The sequence below is a fragment of the Balaenoptera ricei genome, chromosome 6 (assembly GCF_028023285.1).
Source record: "Balaenoptera ricei isolate mBalRic1 chromosome 6, mBalRic1.hap2, whole genome shotgun sequence".
NCBI classification, from domain to species: Eukaryota; Metazoa; Chordata; class Mammalia; order Artiodactyla; family Balaenopteridae; genus Balaenoptera; species Balaenoptera ricei.
In genome coordinates this window covers 98565807-98585260 of record NC_082644.1, presented here as the reverse complement: position 1 = coordinate 98585260, position 19454 = coordinate 98565807, and the positions used below count along the sequence as shown (strand labels likewise).

At 43.5% G+C, this 19454-nt stretch overlaps 1 pseudogene; it reads right to left on the bottom strand.

Moving 5' to 3' along the window:
• Positions 1-4529: 4529 nt before the first annotated feature.
• On the bottom strand, positions 4530-4870 carry LOC132368097 (large ribosomal subunit protein eL42-like; annotated as a pseudogene).
• Positions 4871-19454: the final 14584 nt, after the last annotated feature.

The window sequence follows — 19454 nt, the reverse complement described above, 5'->3', positions numbered from 1 at the left end:
AATCCCTCATTGCTTCCTCAGCCCCAGACTTTGCCCCCACCTTAAAGCCTAGCACCAGTCCTTGGGGGAAAATTCTAGAGGGAAGGAGCTCACCAAAGAAGGACAGTATCTTCTCTGAGTTTCCACTTTAGAAATATGATGATGGAGGTGAATTTAGGTATTCTTTCAAAGATTAAACAGTCCAGGGAGATAGTCAAGGCCAAGGAATTCCCCAGCTCCGGAGCAGCCTAGGTCAGTAGAAGCCCTGTGTTCCTAAGCTTCAGGCCCCAAGGAAAAGCCAGAAAAAGAATTTAGTCTCAAAGGATGAGAGGACCTTAAGGAGATCCAAAGATTAAATACATCAAGGAGGGGAGGTAGGATTAGGGATCTTCCAAGCCAGTCACCCTTCCAGATTTAGCTGACACTCTAGTGAACAAGACCCCTCCCTAGTTTTTGCCCCAGGTGTAAAAGAGACTTCAACAAAAAGTCACCTGGAGAAAAAGGATGAGTTGTTTGTTCAGTGGCTTTGTCCCAGGACACAAGGCTAAGGGCAAAAAGGTCACTTACAAAAAGCTACATCAACTGTGTACGGTCCACATCCAGTTGAAACCAGAGGAGTCTTTGCTTGAAGGATCCGAGTCTTTGTTTCAAGCATTTGGGACACATGAGTAAGAAAAACAAAGCTCCCTCCGCTTGTGGAGCTTACAGCGTTGGTCCTTGAGTCAGCTCCTTCTCATCATACTGAAAACGATATCAAACCTTCACTTTCCTCAAGCTCCTGCCCTTCCCTCCCCCTCAACAGATTTGCTGTTTGGCCCACTTTTGAAGGAATCATAAGCCGTCAGACGGGAACTTTTCATCACCAAATCCTCAAAAACGGTTGCATAGCACCCTCCTTTCCCTCTTCCTTACTGCTATGTAAAGCGGGGGGTCTTTCTGGGAGGCCTTCCTTGACCCTCCCAAGACCGGATTGGTGCCCTCACTTTCACCATCACAACTGTATTTGTAATTTTGGGCTACTCTCTAGGTCCCCAAAGTACCAGGACCTTCTCTATCACCCTCACTACTGGCCTGGTGTATCGCACCCAGTTAACGGTAAGTCAATAACCGTTTAGACGAACTCACTAGCAAGCGTTGCGCAGAACCTCCGCAGGGAGAGCCCCACCTAGCGTGCTTTGCGGGCCCGGCCGGCCGAGGCGTGGAGGGGGACTACATCCGGCGGGACCACCCCTGGGGGTGGGGCCACACCGGGGGCGGGGCCACATCCGGGACAGGGGCCAAGGGCTCGGGGCGGGGCCTGCGTTGGGCGCGTGGCCCGCTTTTAGAGGCGGCAGCAGCTTCTCCTCAGAATCCTGAACCCAGAAGTCACAGCTCAGGATTCCCCTTACGGATGAGGTTGTGACAGGGCTTTCCGGCAGACTGAGGGGCGCTTCCACCTCTACTGCCTGCGGCGTTCCACTGGCTATTGCTTCACCTCAGCCCACTGGGGCCACACCATCCAGGCTGCGGCCTCCCAAGGCCCTGAAAGGCCCCGGAGGCCCTGAGCACGGGACCTGCCCTCTCTGCCTTAACTTAAAGAGAACATCTTCGTCACCATCACTGTAACGCCGACTGCTGTCTAGTGGGCTCTGGGCAAGTCCTTGGGCTCCCAGCCCAGATGTCACCCTCCCACAGGCCTGGAACAGGACGGTACACCGACCTAGTGAGGTGGCCGAGAGGAGTGGAAGGAACCGCGCACCTTTGGTCAGCTCCAGGGCCCAAGGCTGGCCCAGAGGCTCTGCTGCCGTTGCCACCTGGGCTGGCAAGGTCGCAGCTGGCACGCTTCCGGCAGGACCAGTATCCACACCGTGTGGGGTGCTTGCCGCCCGCTGGGAGTTGTTTTCTGAGGAGCTGCCGGGAAGGCCCTGCCAGCCAGGCCAGGAGGCAGGGCTGGTGAGGCCCCGAGGGAAAGGCCCGTGACGGGAAAGGGCAGCGTGACTGCGGAGATGAGACCACGCCTGAGGGGCAGACGCAGGACCCTGTGCAGACGGATGCAGGGATCTCATCTCCCTGGGCTGGGCTGAGGCCTCCAGCCGACGTGGTGGGGCCGAGGGCACAGAGGCTCGCAGCTGCCTTCACAACAGGTACCGATATAGCCATGCTTCCGTTGCGGGCCCTCGGCGCCAGGTCCTGTGTTACACAGGAACTCTGGCGTGATGTGGGCGTGGTCACTAGAGATGGAAGGAAATACCATGGTTCTTCTTTTTGGGGGAACAGGTTGTCTTACTCTTGCATAAGTGTTTTATAGCGAATTTGCAAGATAGAGAATAGTAGATGGCAGTACCCCATGGACCCCTAAACTCAAAACACATAATGCTAACATTTTGATGTATTTTTTCCCAGCTTTGCTGTGCGTGTTTTCAGTATTTAAATAATATAAATACATATATTTTTTAAAAGGTGGGAAAACACGTAAGCAATGTCTGCATCGTTGTACACTCTTCCTAAATATCATTTTTAGTGTCTTCCGTATTAACCATTCTGTTTTTCTATGATATGTAGGTTTGTTCCAAGTTTTTGATATTGTAAGACGTTACTTAACATGTTTGTGCATGATTGCACTTGCTTAGAACTGCCTTATTCCAAAATCATAAAGCTTTTCTTGAACTTTATTTTCTCATCCAGGGTTCTACCCTTGAGCCACCTCTCTTCTCTTTCTGTAAGTCCCTTAGGCAAGATATCTACCCATGTGGTAAGTTATTTCACTACTGACTTCTCCCATTTGCTTCACATTTATACATCCGGATGCTTGCTGAACATTCCCAACCTTGATTTCCCACAGGTACCCCATACCTAAAATCTGTAAATGTAGACCATTATCTTCCTCTGCCATCAACCACCCTTGCTTGGCTAGTCCTGGTATCAATTAGTAGCACCTGGTCCCCAAGCCCAATCCATAAGAGCCCTTTTGTGCTCCTCCTCCTTCTTCATCCTTCCCATAATCAGTCAGTCCCCAAGTTCTGCTGATTTTATTGGTTACCTATTTCTCAAATTTTAATCTTCTCTTCATTCTTACTACTACCTTGGTAGTTCAGACCCTCATCGTCGTTCACCAAATTATGCCGTGGCTTCTTAACTAATCTCTGATCTTAACTAATCCTCTACTTGCTGCTTTCTACTTCTTTAGCTTCTGCTACTCTCAACTCTGCGTTTTTCTACTCCAGTAAACACACCTGTTTTGTTCAGTGCTTCCGCGTCCTTACTCATTGTTTTTTTAATTGAAGTATAGTTGATTTACATAATTAGTTTCAGGTATACAGCAAAATGATTCAGATTTGGCGTATATATATATATTATACGCACACGCATTCTTTTTCAGATTCTTTTCCACTGTAGGTTATCACAAGATATTGAATGTAGTTCCCCATGCTGTACAGTAGGTCCTTGTTGTTTATCTATCAATATTTTATATATAGCAGTGTGTATCTGTTAATCCCAAACTCCTAATTTATCCTCCCCCCTTTCCCCTTTGTTAACCATAAGTTTGTTTTCTGCATGAGTCTATTTCTGTTCTGTAAGTTCATTTGTATCTTTTTTTTATTCCATATATAAGTGATATCATATAATATTTGTCTTCCTCTGTCTGACTTCACTTAGTATGATAATCTCTAGGTCCATCCATGTTGCTGCAAGTGGCATTATTTCATTCTTTTTTATGGCTGAGTAATATTCCATTATATATATATATATTTTTTTTTTTTTTTTTATTTTTTTTTTACATACACCCCTCCCCTCCCCACATCTTCTTTATTCATTCATCTGTCAGTGGACATTTAGGCTGCTTCCAGGTCTTGGCTATTGTAAATAGTGCTGCTATGAAAATTGGGGTGCATGTGTCATTTCCAGTTAGAGTTTTCTCTGGATATATGCCCAGGAGCGGGATTGCTGGATCACATGGTAACTCTATTTTTAGTTTTTTAAGGAACCTCCATACTGTTTTCCATAGTGCCTGCACCAATTTACATTCCTGACAACAATGTAGGAGGGTTCTTTTTTCTCCTTACTCATTTTTATTTCTCTACCTGGAGTTCCTTAGGCAGATAAACACTAGAGTTCTCACAGTCTACTACAGTAGGTCAGGGCTGTGTTTTTCTTTTCAGGGAATTTGTCCATTTCATCCAAGTTGGTAAATTTATTGGCATAGTTCATAATATTTTCTTATTCTTCTAATGTTAGTAGATCTGGTGATTTCCCCTCTTTCATTCTTGGTGTTGGTAATTTGTTCCTTCACTTTCTTGATCAGTCTGAGTAGAGGTTTATCAGTTGTCTTTTTTTTTTTCCAAAGAAACAGCTTTTGGTTTCATTGATTTTCTTTCTTTGTTTTTCTGGTTTTATTTCATAGATTTCTGCTCATATTTTTATGTCCTTATGTTTGCTCTGACTTTATATTGCCTTTCTTTTTCTAGTTTCTTAAGGTGAATTCTTGTTAGAGCATTGATTTGAGACCATTCTTCTCTTCTTAATATAAACTTTTTTTTTGAAGTTAACATAACCTCAAGATTTTATTTCCTTTATAATAAAACAAAAGGTGAAGCCCAGAACAGGATGATTTGGCCTTTTCTCTTGTTGTCTCTTCCCAGTTCATAATGCATGCATCTATTAATAGCTGGCATTCTTTTAGATGTATAATAGGGCTTAAGCATTCAAGCCTTAGCACACTTTTCTTTGTAGTTTTAGCCTTTGCTGGAAAATCTGCTTAGCTTGCTCACCATAGCCACTCTACTTCCTGTGGTAACACTGCTTTCCCGGGACAGGCCAGAATCCTTGCCCTTCTTGTACCGTGTCATTTTGTGGGGTTGTGCTAGTCACACTTCTTATAGAAAGTCTAGTGGGTCTTAGGAATGTTTACCATGTTTACTGGGGTACTAACACTATAAATTTTGAATGCTTTGAATTTCCCTGTAAATACTGATTTATCTATATCCCACAACTTTTCATGTGTTTTCATTTTCAATTCAAGTTTTTATAATTTATCATTTGACTTTGAGTGATTTAGAAGTGTGGGACATTTTCCAAATATCTTTCTATTCTTGATTTCTAATTTAATTATATTGTGAATTCTAAGCATTAATTCAAAGTATTGAGAACATACTTTGTACAATTTCAGTTTTTTAAACTTTGTTGAGATTTGACTTATGACCCAGTATATTGTTGGTGACTATTTCATATTTACATATGACTAACTTATAGCCAGCCCTTCGTATCCACAGTTCTTCTGTATCCAAGGTTCCACATCCATGGATTCAACCAATCAGGGATTGTGTAGTACTCGAGTATTTACTTTTGAAAAAAAATCCGCATATGAGTGGATCTGCGCAGTTCAAACCCGTGTTTTTCAGTGGTCCCCTGTACTTGAAAAGAATGCGTATTCTGCTGTTTGTTGACTAGAGTTCTCTATAAATATCAATTAGGTCAAGTTGGTTTATAGTGTTGTTCAGGTCTTCTATGTCCTTACTAATTTCTTTCGGCTTCTTTTATTACTAAGAGGGTCGTTGATGTGTCTGACTATAGTCATGGAATTGTCTGTTTCTCTTCTGAGTTCTAGCTGTTTTTGCTTCATGCCGTTTTGAAGCTCCAATCTTAGGTACATGTATATACATTTAGGATTCTTGTATCTTGTTGTTGAATTGTCCACTTTATCATTTGTAATGACTCTCTTTATCTCTGGTAATATTCCTGTTCTGAAGTCTACTTTGTCTAGTATTCATAAGGGTACTCAGCTCTCTGATTAGTGTTTGCATGGTCTGCCTTTTTGCATCATTTTAACCTTTTACTTATTTATGTCTTTATATTGAAGGTGAGTTTCCTGTAGACAGCATAATGTGTTGTCTTGCTTTTTTATCCAATCTGACAGTCTCTGCCTTCTAATTGGGGTGTGTAGATTACTTACATTTTTACTATTGATATGGTTACATTTAAATCTACCATCTGGCTAGTCATTTTCTATTTGTTCCATCTGTTCTTTCTTCCTTTCCCTTCTCTTTGCTAACCTGCTTGTGGATTATTTTTTATGATTCTGTTTTCTCTTCACTCTTGTTTTATTTGTTAAACCTCTTTTTTCTAATAAAAATTTATGTTATTTAATATTCATCTTTATCACATTTTTGAATAGTCATCTTCAAATTATATTATACCAGTTCATGTATAGAGTAAGAACTTTTCCTTCCCCCCATTTTTTATACTATTGTTATATACTTAGGGGCTGTATTATTTCAAATTAATTTAAATTTCTTAAGTAATTTATGATTATATCCTTTGAGTAAAAATATTAAAATATTTCACATAAAGTCCCCTTGACCATCCCTTCCTTGGAGGTAAACAATGTCACCAGTTTGTTACACATCCTTCCAAACCTCTGCTATGTATTTATATGTGTGTGTGTGTGTGTGTATGTGTATGTATAGGCATATATATGTATATATATACACACATATACACATACTTAGAATATGTACAGTTTTTTTTTTTGCATAAGAGATATACTATGCATACCATTCTGTAGCATGCTTCTTTTACTCAACAATATGTCTTGTCAGTCTACCCATATTAGGATTTTTGGATCTGCCTCATTCTTTTGAAGTGCTGCACAGTATTCTATTAAATGGATTTCTCAGAGTTTTATTATTATTATTTTTTTAGTTGATGGACATTTTTTTCCCGATTATTCATTATGGTAAATAAGGCCCCAGTGAATATCCTTCTGTATGCCTTATTGTGGACATTTGAAAATGCTTTTCTAGAGTACATACCTAGAAGTGGAATGACATTTCTCATAGAACCCTCCAGAAAGACATAAAGGGGAGAGGAGAGGCAGAAATTAACCCTAGAAGGTTTTAAGGTTGCAGTGGGGGGCTAGTGGGGGTGGTAATGGGGGTGGGGTGGTAGGTGTGTTGGGGATGTCATAGAGGATTTAAAGCCTTGGAAACCCTTTGGAGAATTTAGTACAGTAATGGTCTCATCTTTGGAACTCAGGGACTTCTCAGAGAACATGGATTGGTTACTATTTTCATGCCTTGGGTATAAAGAAGCAACTTTTTTTATTCATCAGAGTTAGAAAAGAGAAGGGTGTGGCTCATTTTGGTGGTCTATCAAATGGGTTAAATAAGTTGCCCCAAGTCACATGACTGTCACAGAGGAATGAGCGACAGTCCAGTGGGCTTATGAAAGTTACTAAATTTAGAGATTGTTTGGTTGTATACCTTCACTGTTCACATGGGAAGCAAGGCCTGGAGAGGGAAAGAGACCCGCTCAAGGTTTCATAATAAGTCAGTGATACTGCTGACATATTTCAGCCCAGCTGTAAGAGGCAGAAAAGCAGAAATAGGAAGGAGATGGCTTAGTCCAGCTGAGGGGGAGTGGTGGGGGGTGGCCGAGGAGACAGAGAAGCAAACAACACTTCCACCTACTCTGCCCCCTGCAGCCCACTCTCTTCCTTTCTCCAGATTTTTGTGGACTTCTTTCTTCAGCAACATCAAAGAAGTCCAAAAAGGAAAACTAAACAATCCAAATTATAAGATAGAGAAAAAACCCATGTCCATGTAAATGTTACCATTCTGCAGCAAAACAAACATGGTAGACATAATGAGGCTTTGGTTTGGGTCTGCGATGTGGAAGATGGGCATAAATAGCTGCTAAACCAACTAGTGGAGCCGCAGTAATTCTGTCCTGGAGGGTAGAGCGAGGGGTACATTACCCAAATGCAGCTATTCAAAAAGTGGTCTAGATTCCCTTGCAATAATCATTAATTTCAGGCAACAAAACAAAATAAAATAAAGAAAACCACAAAAGGAGGGGTGGGTCATTAAAACAAAATAGCTGGGCACTCAAAAGACTTCTCACAGCTGGAAAGTTGTGGAGGATGGATTTCAAACTGTCACCAGGTGCTTGCCTACTTTTACAGTAGAGGTCCTCAAACTGACCTGCCCTTAAACTGACTAAGGATGCCCTTTGAGAAGTGCAGCATCTTGAGATGCTGTCTTTAGAGTTATTGGGGACAGAATATTCTTCAGGTTTGGAAATGCTTGAGGGGAAGTCCCCTAGAGTAGTCTTTCTGTCTTGGGATACTTGGGATGCCTTTTAAAAAACCAGATTCCTGAACTTCCCCGCCCCAAGTCCAGTACTGGATCTGTGGGTGGGTCCAGAATCTGCATATTGAACAGTCACCCAGATGATTCTTATGCCTGCCTGCTGACATTTGGCCCAGGATGGGCTTGCCCAATCATTCTGCAGTGATAATGGTACTGTCTTTTTGAAGACCTGCATTAATTATGTCGAACCCCTTTGGTAATTTCACATGGTTTGATCTATCTAGTATCTTTGTTTCCTTTAAATTTCAACTGAGCTCTAGACAGTGAGTTTTCTGGATCTTTGTTTGGACACACAGGGTGAAGAGAATTTTTCAGGATGTAAATGTTAACTGACAAGTGACCTAGGACAGTGGTTTCCATATGGATAAGTTTGGAAACATTTCAGGGGGCAACTTAGAATTCTCATTTCTATTTGGAGCCATGAAGTTCAAAGATATATTTTATGAGGTAGCAGGTCTTCAGGTTTTAAAGGTAGTTACATTGTTATTTGTGTTCCAGACCTAATCCCTTTTTCAGAATCTCTACAAACACACTGGGAGGGGTTTTCTCCCCATATTGCAGATAAGGATTTAAGATGTAAACCTCTTCTGGAATGAGGCAGGAAAATCAGCTCTTTAATCAGTCAACACAAAACTCCCAGTAGTGAATTGAGAGGGCCAGAATCACAGACATAATAATTGGGAGAATTAAGCTTTGAATGTATGTCTTTTGGAAGCATCCTGGTGCTGTAAAAAAGAGTATGAATTAAATTCAACTTTGATCCTAAATTAGGATTGCTAGTTACTAGTTAGTTATGCGACCCTGGTCCAATCAAGTAATCTCCTAGAGCTATCTGCATCTCTGAAACAAAGAGAATTACATTTTGCTGAGCTGGTGGGGTCGGGGCTTCTCCTGTTTTCGGAGAAGGTGTGTGAGACCCTCAATGCAGTGCAGTGCATGCCCATAGGTGGTGCTAAGTAATGGTTATGATTAGTGAATTCCAGGCTGAAGTTTTTTTTCCACAGATGCACAGCAGCCTCTCAGGTCTCCCAGCCTTTTAGACCAGCTGCAACTCTTCCCCTCCTCCCCACACCATCCCCTTCACATGTACAACTGCCCTGGGGCATTTATCCTCCAGGGGATAATTCTCCATGAAGCTGGCATACCTGTCATGGGCACCAGTAGGTGCCAGCAAAGGCTAAGCTTTCAGAAGGGCTGCTTCATTTGATTTTTATCATTCTTCCATCCCCCCAGTGTGACTCATGAAAGCCCAGACGTCCTTTCCTTTCATCCGGAGTGATCTCTGTCTCTCACAGCCTTTCTTGCTTGCTATTCTGAGCCTGGGAGAAAATGCTCAGGGTTACACTGTCAAATATCAATGAAGAAAGACCTCCTATTTTGGGGATCCTTGTAACAAAACTAATAAACACCAGTGTAGGGACTTCCCTGGTGGCTCAGTGGTTAAGAATCCACCTGCCAGTGCAGGGGACACGGGTTCGAGCCCTGGTCCAGGAAGATCCCACATGCCGCGGAGCAACTAAGCCCGTGAGCCACAACTACTGAGCCTGCACTCTAGAGCCGTGAGCCACAACTACTGAGCCCACGTGCTACAACTACTGCAGCCCGTGCACCGAGAGCCCATGCTCCGCAACAAGAGAAGCCACCGCAATGAGAAGACCGCCCACCGCAATGAAGAGTAGCCCCTGCTCACCGCAGCTAGAGAAAGCCTGCATGCAGCAAAGAAGACCCAACGCAGCCAAAAATAAATAAATTTATAAAAAAATAAATAAACACCAGTGCTACATTTGGGCAGCACTTTACAGTCTGCAGTGTACTTTCATATCCATTAGCTCATTTAATAATTGCAAACTTCTGGCAAGGTAGTGTGATGGTTAAGGGTTAGGCTCTGGAGTATGCAGATTGCCTTTAAATTCCCATCTTGACCTCTTCTCAGCTGAATCATCTTGGGCAAGTAACTTAGCATCTCTGAACGCTGTAGATTTAAGTGGAAAGTACTCAGAACATGGTAATAAGTGCCCAATAATTGTTAACTATTACTTCTGTCATGCCCATTTTACCACATGACCTCAAGTTTTTCTGTAACCTCACCACTGGTCTGTAATCTAATGGGTCAAACCTCACTTTTTTCACTTTTCCTCTTATCTCCCTGCCTCCATACCCTCCTCAGCTTTGCTCCCCCCTCACACATAGCCTACAGTGAACTTTCCTTTTTCTTTTTTATAAATTTTATTTATTTATTTATTTTTGGCTGCATTGGGTCTTCATTGCTACGTGTGGGCTTTCTCTAGTTGCATCGAGCAGGGGCTGCTCTTCGTTCTGGTGTGCGGGCTTCTCATTGCGGTGGCTTCTCTTGTTGCGGAGCATGGGCTCTAAGCGCGCGGGCTTCAGTAGTTGTGGCTCGTGGGGTCTAGAGTGCAGGCTCAGTAGTTGTGGCTTGCGGGCTCTAGAGCGCAGGCTCAGTAGTTGTGGCGCACGGGCTTTGTTGCTCCGCGGCATGTGGGATCTTCCCGGACCAGGGCTCGAATCCATGTCCCCTGCATTGGCAGGAGGATTCTTAACTACTGTGCCACCAGGGAAGCCCAATTTTCCTTTTTCTGTTCAACACAGGCGATCTCAGGCCTTTGCATGGGCTGTCCTCTCTGTCCTGAGCCCACATCCTGAATCCTGGTAAATGCCTACTCATCCTTCAGGTAGACTGACTCTCTTTTATCCCCAGGCTCCCAGGTTGCTTTCTGCACACCTTGATTATAACAAGACTGAGATTGTCTCTTTTCCTAATTTATCTATTCATTAGACTGAGTGCTCCCTGGGGAAAGGGATCATATTTTCTCACTTGTGTAACTCCTGTCCCTGATATCTGTGATATGCCAAATAGATGTCGGTTTGAATGAACAAGTGTTATAGAATTCATCAATCCACCTAAAATTATCTTAGATGAGCATTCAAGTTATTGAGCCCAGAGGCTGTGGAGCCAGTCCTGAAACCTAGGCTCCAGCTTCTAGTCCCCAGGCTCTCTGGGCACCCCCCAGGCTGCCTCTCACTGTGGTCTCCTGACCTTGCTGTGTAATTTTTCCAACCAAGCTGGACACAGAAAGAAAAAAAAAAACTCATCATCTGAAAGCACTAGACTTCATATTTACAGGCCCAGTAGAGGTTTCCAGATGACAGCAAACAGCCAGCGTGCAAAGGCCTGCTTTTAATGTATCAGAAAAGACAAAATTATAGTGTGTCCGCCTTTCATGTCCTGTCTGTTTCGTCTTGCTGAATAAAAGGGAAACTCTGGCTCCAGGCTGATTTTCATTTACAAAAATAGACTAAATTCTAACCCTTAAATTATCAAAAGTGCCATATACTTGACAAGCAGCTAAGCAGAGAGCAGAAACTACCAGGTTAGTAATTAAACAGAGGTTAAGTCAAATTAACAGAGACAGACATTCTTGTCTTGCAGTCAGAACAGAGACCTGGAGAGCCCTGGATCTGGCCCTGGTACCTGCATGTGTGAGAGTGAAGTCTTGATGTGCAACCATGGTTGCCAAGGAGAGACCACATGGGCTCCCTCCACCCCGCCTCTGACTTCCTGGAGAGTCTTCTAGTGTGAGAACCGGGGATGTGTTCCTGTTGAGAGATGGGATCGGGGGAGGGTAGGCCTGAAAGGAGTCAGGAGGAGGCTGAGGGGACCCAGCTTTCCTCCATTTTCAGAATTTGTTTCCAAATAACATAAGGGACCATGGAAGAGTTTTTTCAATATAAAATTATTGTAGCTTAGGATCTCTTATAAGTACTTCAATATAAATTATTCATTTACTCAAAAAATATTGAGTGCTCACAACCATGGACCAAGCTAAGTCCTAGCCTTGGGTTGCTGACATGCTGGTAGAGTAAGGCAGACAATAAACAAGCAAATAAATGCATAGCCTTTCAGGTGGCTCTAAGTGACATGGGCATAACTATAGTATTTGTGCAGTGTCAGTGGTTACTTCTCCTTTTTCATTTCTAATTCTATTGATTTGAGTCTTCTCCCTTTTTCTCTTGATGAGTCTGGCTAATGGTTTACCAATTTTGTTTATCTTCTCAAAGAACCAGCTTTTAGTTTCATTGATTTTTGCTATTGTTTCCTTCATTTCTTTTTCATTTATTTCTGACCTGATCTTTATAATTTCTTTCCTTCTGCTAGCTTTGGGGTTTTTTTGTTCTTCTTTCTCTAATTGCTTTAGGTGCAAGGTTAGGTTGTTTATTAGAGATGTTTCCTGTTTCTTGAGGTAGGCTTGTATTGCTATAAACTTCCCTCTTAGCACTGCTTTTGCTGCGTCCCATAGGTTTTGGGTCGTCGTATCTCCATTGTCATTTGTTTCTAGGTATTTTTTGATTTCCCCTTTGATTTCTTCAGTGATCACTTCGTTATTAAGTAGTGTATTGTGTAGCCTCCATGTGTTTGTATTTTTTACAGATCTTTTCCTGTAATTGATATCTAGTCTCATAGCGTTGTGGTCGGAAAAGATACTTGATACTATTTCAATTTTCTTAAATTTACCAAGGCTTGATTTGTGACCCAAGATATGATCTATCCTGGAGAATGTTCCATGAGCACTTGAGAAAAATGTGTATTCTGTTGTTTTTGGGTGGAATGTCCTATAAATATCAATTAAGTCCATCTTGTTTAATGTATCATTTAAAGCTTGTGTTTCCTTATTTATTTTCATTTTGGATGATCTGTCCATTGGTGAAAGTGGGGTGTTAAAGTCCCCTACTATGATTGTGTTGCTGTCGATTTCCCCTTTTATGGCTGTTAGTATTTGCCTTATGTATTGAGGTGCTCCTATGTTGGGTGCATAAATATTTACAATTGTTATACCTTCCTCTTGGATCGATCCCTTGATCATTATATAGTGTCCTTCTTTGTCTCTTGTAATAGTTTTTATTTTAAAGTCTATTTTGTCTGATATGAGAATTGCTACTCCAGCTTTCTTTTGATTTCCATTTGCATGGAATATCTTTTTCCATCCCCTCACTTTCAGTCTGTATGTGTCTCTAGGTCTGAAGTGGGTCTCTTGTAGACAGCATATATATGGGTCTTGTTTTTGTATCCATTCAGCCAGCCTGTGTCTTTTGGTGGGAGCATTTAATCCATTTACATTCAAGGTAATTATCGATATGTATGTTCCTATTCCCATTTTCTTAAATGTTTTGGGTTTGTTATTGTAGGTGTTTTCCTTCTCTTGTGTTTCTTGCCTAGAGAAGTTCCTTTAGCATTTGTTGTAAAGCTGGTTTGGTGGTGCTGAACTCTCTCAGCTTTTGCTTGTCTGTAAAGGTTTTAATTTCTCCATCACATCTGAATGAGATCCTTGCTGGGTAGAGTAATCTTGGTTGTAGGTTTTTCTCCTTCATCACTTTAAGTATATCCTGCCACTCCCTTCTGGCTTGCAGAGTTTCTGCTGAAAGATCAGATGTTAACCTTATGGGGATTCCCTTGTGTGTTATTTGTTTTTTTTCCCTTGCTGCCTTTAATATGTTTTCCTTATATTTAATTTTTGACAGTTTGATTAATATGTGTCTTGGCGTGTTTCTCCTTGGGTTTATCCTGTATGGGACTCTCTGTGTTTCCAGGACTTGATTAACTATTTCCTTTCCCATATTAGGGAAGTTTTCAACTATAATCTCTTCAAATATTTTCTCAGTCCCTTTCTTTTTCTCTTCTTCTTCTGGGACCCCTATAATTCGAACGTTGGTGCGTTTAATGTTGTCCCAGAGGTCTCTGAGACTGTCCTCAGTTCTTTTCATTCTTTTTTCTTTATCCTGCTCTGCAGTAGTTATTTCCACCATTTTATCTTCCAGGTCACTTATCCTTTCTTCTGCCTCAGTTATTCTGCTATTGATCCCATCTAGAGTATTTTTAATTTCATTTATTGTGTTTTTCATCATTGCTTGGTTCCTCTTTAGTTCTTCTACGTCCTTGTTAAATGTTTCTTGCATTTTGTCTATTCTATTTCCAAGATTTTGGATCATCCTTACTATCATTATTCTGAATTCTTTTTCAGGTAGACTACCTATTTCCTCTTCATTTGTTAAGTCTAGTGTGTTTTGACCCTGCTCCTTCATCTGCTGTGTGTTTTTCTGTCATCTCATTTTGCTTATCTTACTGTGTTTGGGGTCTCCTTATCACAGGTTGCAGGTTCGTAGTTCCCGTTGTTTTTGGTATCTGTCCCCAGTGGCTAAGGTTGGTTCAGTGGGTTGTGTAGGCTTCCTGGTGGAGGGAACTAGTGCCTGAGCTCTGGTGGATGAGGCTGGATCTTGTCTTTCTGGTGGGCACGTCCACGTCTGGTGGTGTATTTTGGGGTGTCTGTGGCCTTATTATGATTTTAGGCAGCCTCTCTGCTAATGGATGGGGCTGTGTTCCTGTCTTGCTAGTTGTTTGGCATAGGGTGTTCAGCACTGTAGCTTGCTGGTCATTGAGTGATGCTGGGTCTTGATGTTGAGATGGAGATCTCTGAGAGATTTTTGCCGTTTGGTATTACGTGGAGCTGGGAGGTCTCTTGTGGACCAGTGTCCTGAAGTTGGCTCTCCCACCTCCGAGGTACGGCCCTGATGCCTGGCTGAAGCACCAAGAGCCTTTCGTCCACACGGCTCAGAGTAAAAGGGAGAAAAAATAGAAAGAAAGAAAGAAAGAAAGAGGCTATAATATAGTGAAGTAAAATAAAGCTATTATAAAGCAAAGCTATACAGACAAAATCTCCCCCAGAAGCATATACATATACACTCACAAAAAAAAAGGAAAAGGGGAAAAATTAATATATCCTGCTCCCAAAGTCCACCTCCTGAATTTGGGATGATTCGTTGTCTATTCAGGTATTCAACAGATGCAGGCACATCAAGTCGTTTGTGGAGTTTTAATCCGCTGCTTCTGAAGCTGCTGGGAGAGATTTCCCCTTCTCTTCTCTGTTCACACAGCTCCTGGGGATCAGCTTTGGATTTGGACCCGCCTCTGCGTGTAGGTCGCCTGAGGGCGTCTGTTCCCCGCCCAGACAGAACGGGGTTAAAGGAGCAGCTGCTTCGGGGGCTCTGGCTCACCCAGGCCGTGGGGAGGGAGGGGTACGGAGGAGGCGGGGCGAGCCTGCGGCGTCAGAGGCCGGCGTGACGTTGCACCAGCCTGAGGTGCGCAGTGCGTTCTCCCGGGGAAGTTGTCCCTGGATCACAGGACGCTGGCAGTGGCGGGCTGCACGGGCTCCCGGGAGGGGGTGTGTGGAGAGTGACCTGTGCTCGCACACAGGCTTTTTGGAGGCGGCAGCAGCAGCCCCAGCGTCTCACGCCCGTCTCTGGGGTCCGCGCTGATAGCCGCGGCTCGTGCCAGTCTCTGGAGCTCGTTTAGGCGGCGCTCTGAATCCCCTCTCCTTGCGCGCCACGAAACAAAGAGGCAAGAAAAAGTCTCTTGCCTCTTCGGCAGCTGCAGACTTTTTCCCGGTCTCCCTCCCAGCCAGCTGTGGTGCGCTAACCCCTTCAGGCTGTGTTCACGCCGCCAACCCCAGTCGTCTCCCTGCGATCCAACCGAAGCCTGAGCCTCCGCTCCCAGCCCCGCCCGCCCCGGCGGGGGAGCAGACAAGCCTCTCGGGCTGGTGAGCGCTGCTCGGCGCCGAGCCTCTGTGCGGGAATCTCTCCGTTTTTCCCTCTGCGCCCCTGTTGCTGTGGGATCCGCGCTGTTAGCCGCGGCTCGCGCCCGTCTCTGAAGTTCGTTTAGGCGGCGCTCTGAATCCCCTCTCCTCGCGCACCAGGAAACAGGGAAGAAAAAGTCTCTTGCCTCTTCGGCAGCTGCAGACTTTTTCCCGGACTCCCTCCCGGCTAGCTGTGGTGCACTAACCCCTTCAGGCTGTGTTCACGCCGCCAACCCCAGTCCTCTCCCTGCGATCCGACCGGAGCCCGAGCCTCAGCTCCCAGCCCCGCCCCATAACTATAGTAAAGGAGGAGGATAGGGAGATCAGGAGTAGGAGAGAAGGGAGTGGGGGAGAAGGGGAAGATGGAGTTGCTATTTATATTAGGCAGTCAGGAGAGGCTTTTCTGATAAGGTGATATTTGAGCAGAAATCTACAAGGGGAAGAGAATTTCCGGCAGAAAGAACAGCAAGTGTAAAGGTCTTGAGTTGGAGGCCTGCTTAGCAAGTTTGAGGAAAAGCAAGGATCCCAGTGTGGCCAGATCATGGCAAGCAATGAGGGGTTGGTAAGAGATGAGGTTTGAAAAAGATTAAGGGCTAGATCATGTAGGCATTCTAAGAACACTGGTTTTTATTCCGAGTTAAAAATGAAGGCTTTGAAGGGTTTTGAGCAGATCTTACATGATTTACAAGGGTCACTTTGGGCTGCTGTGTTGAGAGGAGAATGTAGGGAGATGAGAATAAACAGGAAAGGGAGACACAATTGTGGTTTAGGTCAGGCAGTGGTAAAAAGTGGTTGGATTCAGAATAACTTCTCAAAGTAGATCTTGTAGGATTTGCTGATAGTTTGGATCTAGGATGTTAAAGCAAGAAATGATTCAAGGATAACTTCAAGGATTTTGGCCTGATCAAGAGGAATGATGGAGTTCTTTTTTAACGAGATGGAAAGACTGTAGGAAGAATAGGTCTGGGAGATGGAGTACAAATCAAGAATTTGTATTTGGATATGATAATTCTGAGATGCATATTATACCACTATAACAAGTATTGCGAAGAAGCACAGCTCTGGGAATCAATTGGAATGCAATTTTAATTTTGTTTCCTAATGTCCCTTTAACATGTATTCAGTTGGAGGAACAGTTTTCCCTGCCATTGGGTGAAAACTCTGGCAGGCACCATGATTTTTCTGGTCACTCTAAGTCCCATGGTTCTCTTTAAGTAGGAAACCAGACACTTGATTCAGAAACAAGAATGTCCAGTTCAGTTTGTTACTTAATACTTACATCTTCATTAAAAGGTCATGTTTATTCTGCTTCCAACTTCCTCTACCTTAGCAGGTCAGTTACCCCCACTGGGGAAGAAGTTATGGCTGGTTTTTTTCCCTTTCTTGCTTATCATCTCATTAGCTATGGTTTCAGCTGCTCCAGAGTTGGTGTCAACACTCCACTAGGAGGGTAGAGGGGAAAGAGGTCAGAAAGTTATTACTTGGCTGGGACTGTCCTAACATGATTTTACTTTCTCTGGGGCTGGCTAATATTTAAGGCTGTGTCTTCCTTGGTTCTTTTGTAGATTCTGTGGAGGCTCCACTGCTGTAGCTCCTCTTTTGGCAACTCCACTGGTGTGGGTGATGCATCCTATTCCTCCAGCTGCCGTGGGTTTTCCCGCAGCTCATTCCACACAGACTTTCTCATTTACAGTCCCATCACCCCACCAAGCAGAACACTTGAGCTAGGATGATAAGGCTCTTGCTGACTCTCCTGTGTGGCTCGCCTCCTGTCCACAGGAAGTATACACCCTGTGCCTTGGCTATCCCCAAGGGAATCTCTTCTCTGCTGTCACCCACTGCTTTAGCAACCTCTCACCTTTAGATTCCCCAGTGATGGTGGGGGAGTCAGACTCCAGTTAATTAAGCAGCTCTCCCCACCCCCTTTCTTCAAACTCCAGGGAATGCATGTCAGCTCTCTGGGTCATCCCCTATCACTAGGTCTGAGCTGAGGGGGCTTCCCCCATCCTTTCCATTCTCCAGGGAGAGGAGCTATTCACAGCACAGCTTTCTTCAAAGAAAACCTTTTACAAATTCTCCCTCCCTTCAATCTCCGGTAACCGGACCATTTTATGACATTGCTTACAGTGAGGGGTCCAAGTTAAACTGTTCTTAGATAACCACTTTGAAAATATTGATTTGCATCAGCCCCTTACTTTAGTATTTGATATCTATTGTGTTGAGGCCTTGGTCTAAACTCCCTTTTTAACATCTTGTTACACTTTTAAAATTTGAGAGTCAACAGCATATGAATTGTGCTTAAAAGCGATGAGATTAGAGGAAGTCACCTATGGTGCGAACGGCAAAAATATCTGACGACTGAGCCCTTTCATAAGTTAGAAATGAAGAACCAGCAAAGGATACTGAGAAGGAACACTCAGAATTTGCCCTGTTTCTGGATTGGCTTAAAAAAAAAAACCCTTTAGGCCCTTAGAACTCATCCTCTATTCTGAATTATAATCAATACTATAGCAATGGCTTTTCCACTAGTAAATTTTCCATTTTTCATGATGCCACTGTTCATATGTAAATGTCTTTGGCATTTACAAAGTGTTCATTATTTCATTTCAACTACCTTATACCCCTGTGAGGAAGGTTTCATTACAGATGGGGAAACTGAGGGCCAAAGAACTTTAAGAGACTTCCCCAAGGTTCAAGGAGTAAGAGGCAGAGGGTGGATTTGAGTTCAGGTCTTTGGCTCCAGGTTTTGAGCTCTTTTTTTCATAGCCACCTCAAAGACACTCATGACAATCATAGTTTTTTAAGGTTTTGCTAAAGTAGACTATTTAATAAATGTGTGGCAAAGGTTTAATCTCACATGCTGGCTCCCATGCATTAATCAAAGTTACCTGGAGAGCTGTGTTTGCAGGATTCTGAGGTATAATGAGGTTTGGCAGGAAAGAGTACCTTGATCAATTAGTGATGACTGTCATTGGTTGGTAGGGGTTCTGGTGGCATATGTGCCATGCATTTGACATCACTGATTTAATTATTTCGTGTGTGCGTGTGTGTCTGTGTGTGTGTGTGAGAGAGAGAGAGAGGGAGGGAGGGAGGGAGAGGGAGAGAGAGAAAGAGAGATATAGATGTTCTCTGAAACAGTTGTAGTTTCTCAAAACACATTAAAAGAATGGGAAAAGAAAGAAAGAACAGCCTAAAGCCATATTGGGTTACTGGAGATGACAACATTGTATACATGCATTCTGAGAGCACACATTTTTTTTTTTTTTTTTTTTAAATTTTATTTATTTATTTATTTATTTTTGGCTGTGTTGGGTCTTCGTTTCTGTGCGAGGGCTTTCTCCAGTTGCGGCGAGCGGGGGCCACTCTTCATCGCGGTGCGCGGGCCTCTCACTATCGCGGCCTCTCTTGTTGCGGAGCACAGGCTCCAGACGCGCAGGCTCAGTAGCTGTGGCTCACGGGCCTAGTTGCTCTGCGGCATGTGGGATCTTCCCAGACCAGGGCTCGAACCCGTGTCCCCTGCATTGGCAGGCGGATTCTCAACCACTGCGCCACCAGGGAAGCCCGAGAGCACACATTTTTAAGGATGTGGTGCTGGCAAAGGAAACAGCCTGAACTCAGAACAGCCTTGCAAATAAATAAAACTAGCCACTGTTCCCCAGCATTTTTCTCCCTCAATTCTTATTTTGAGAAAATTTTAACTAGCAGA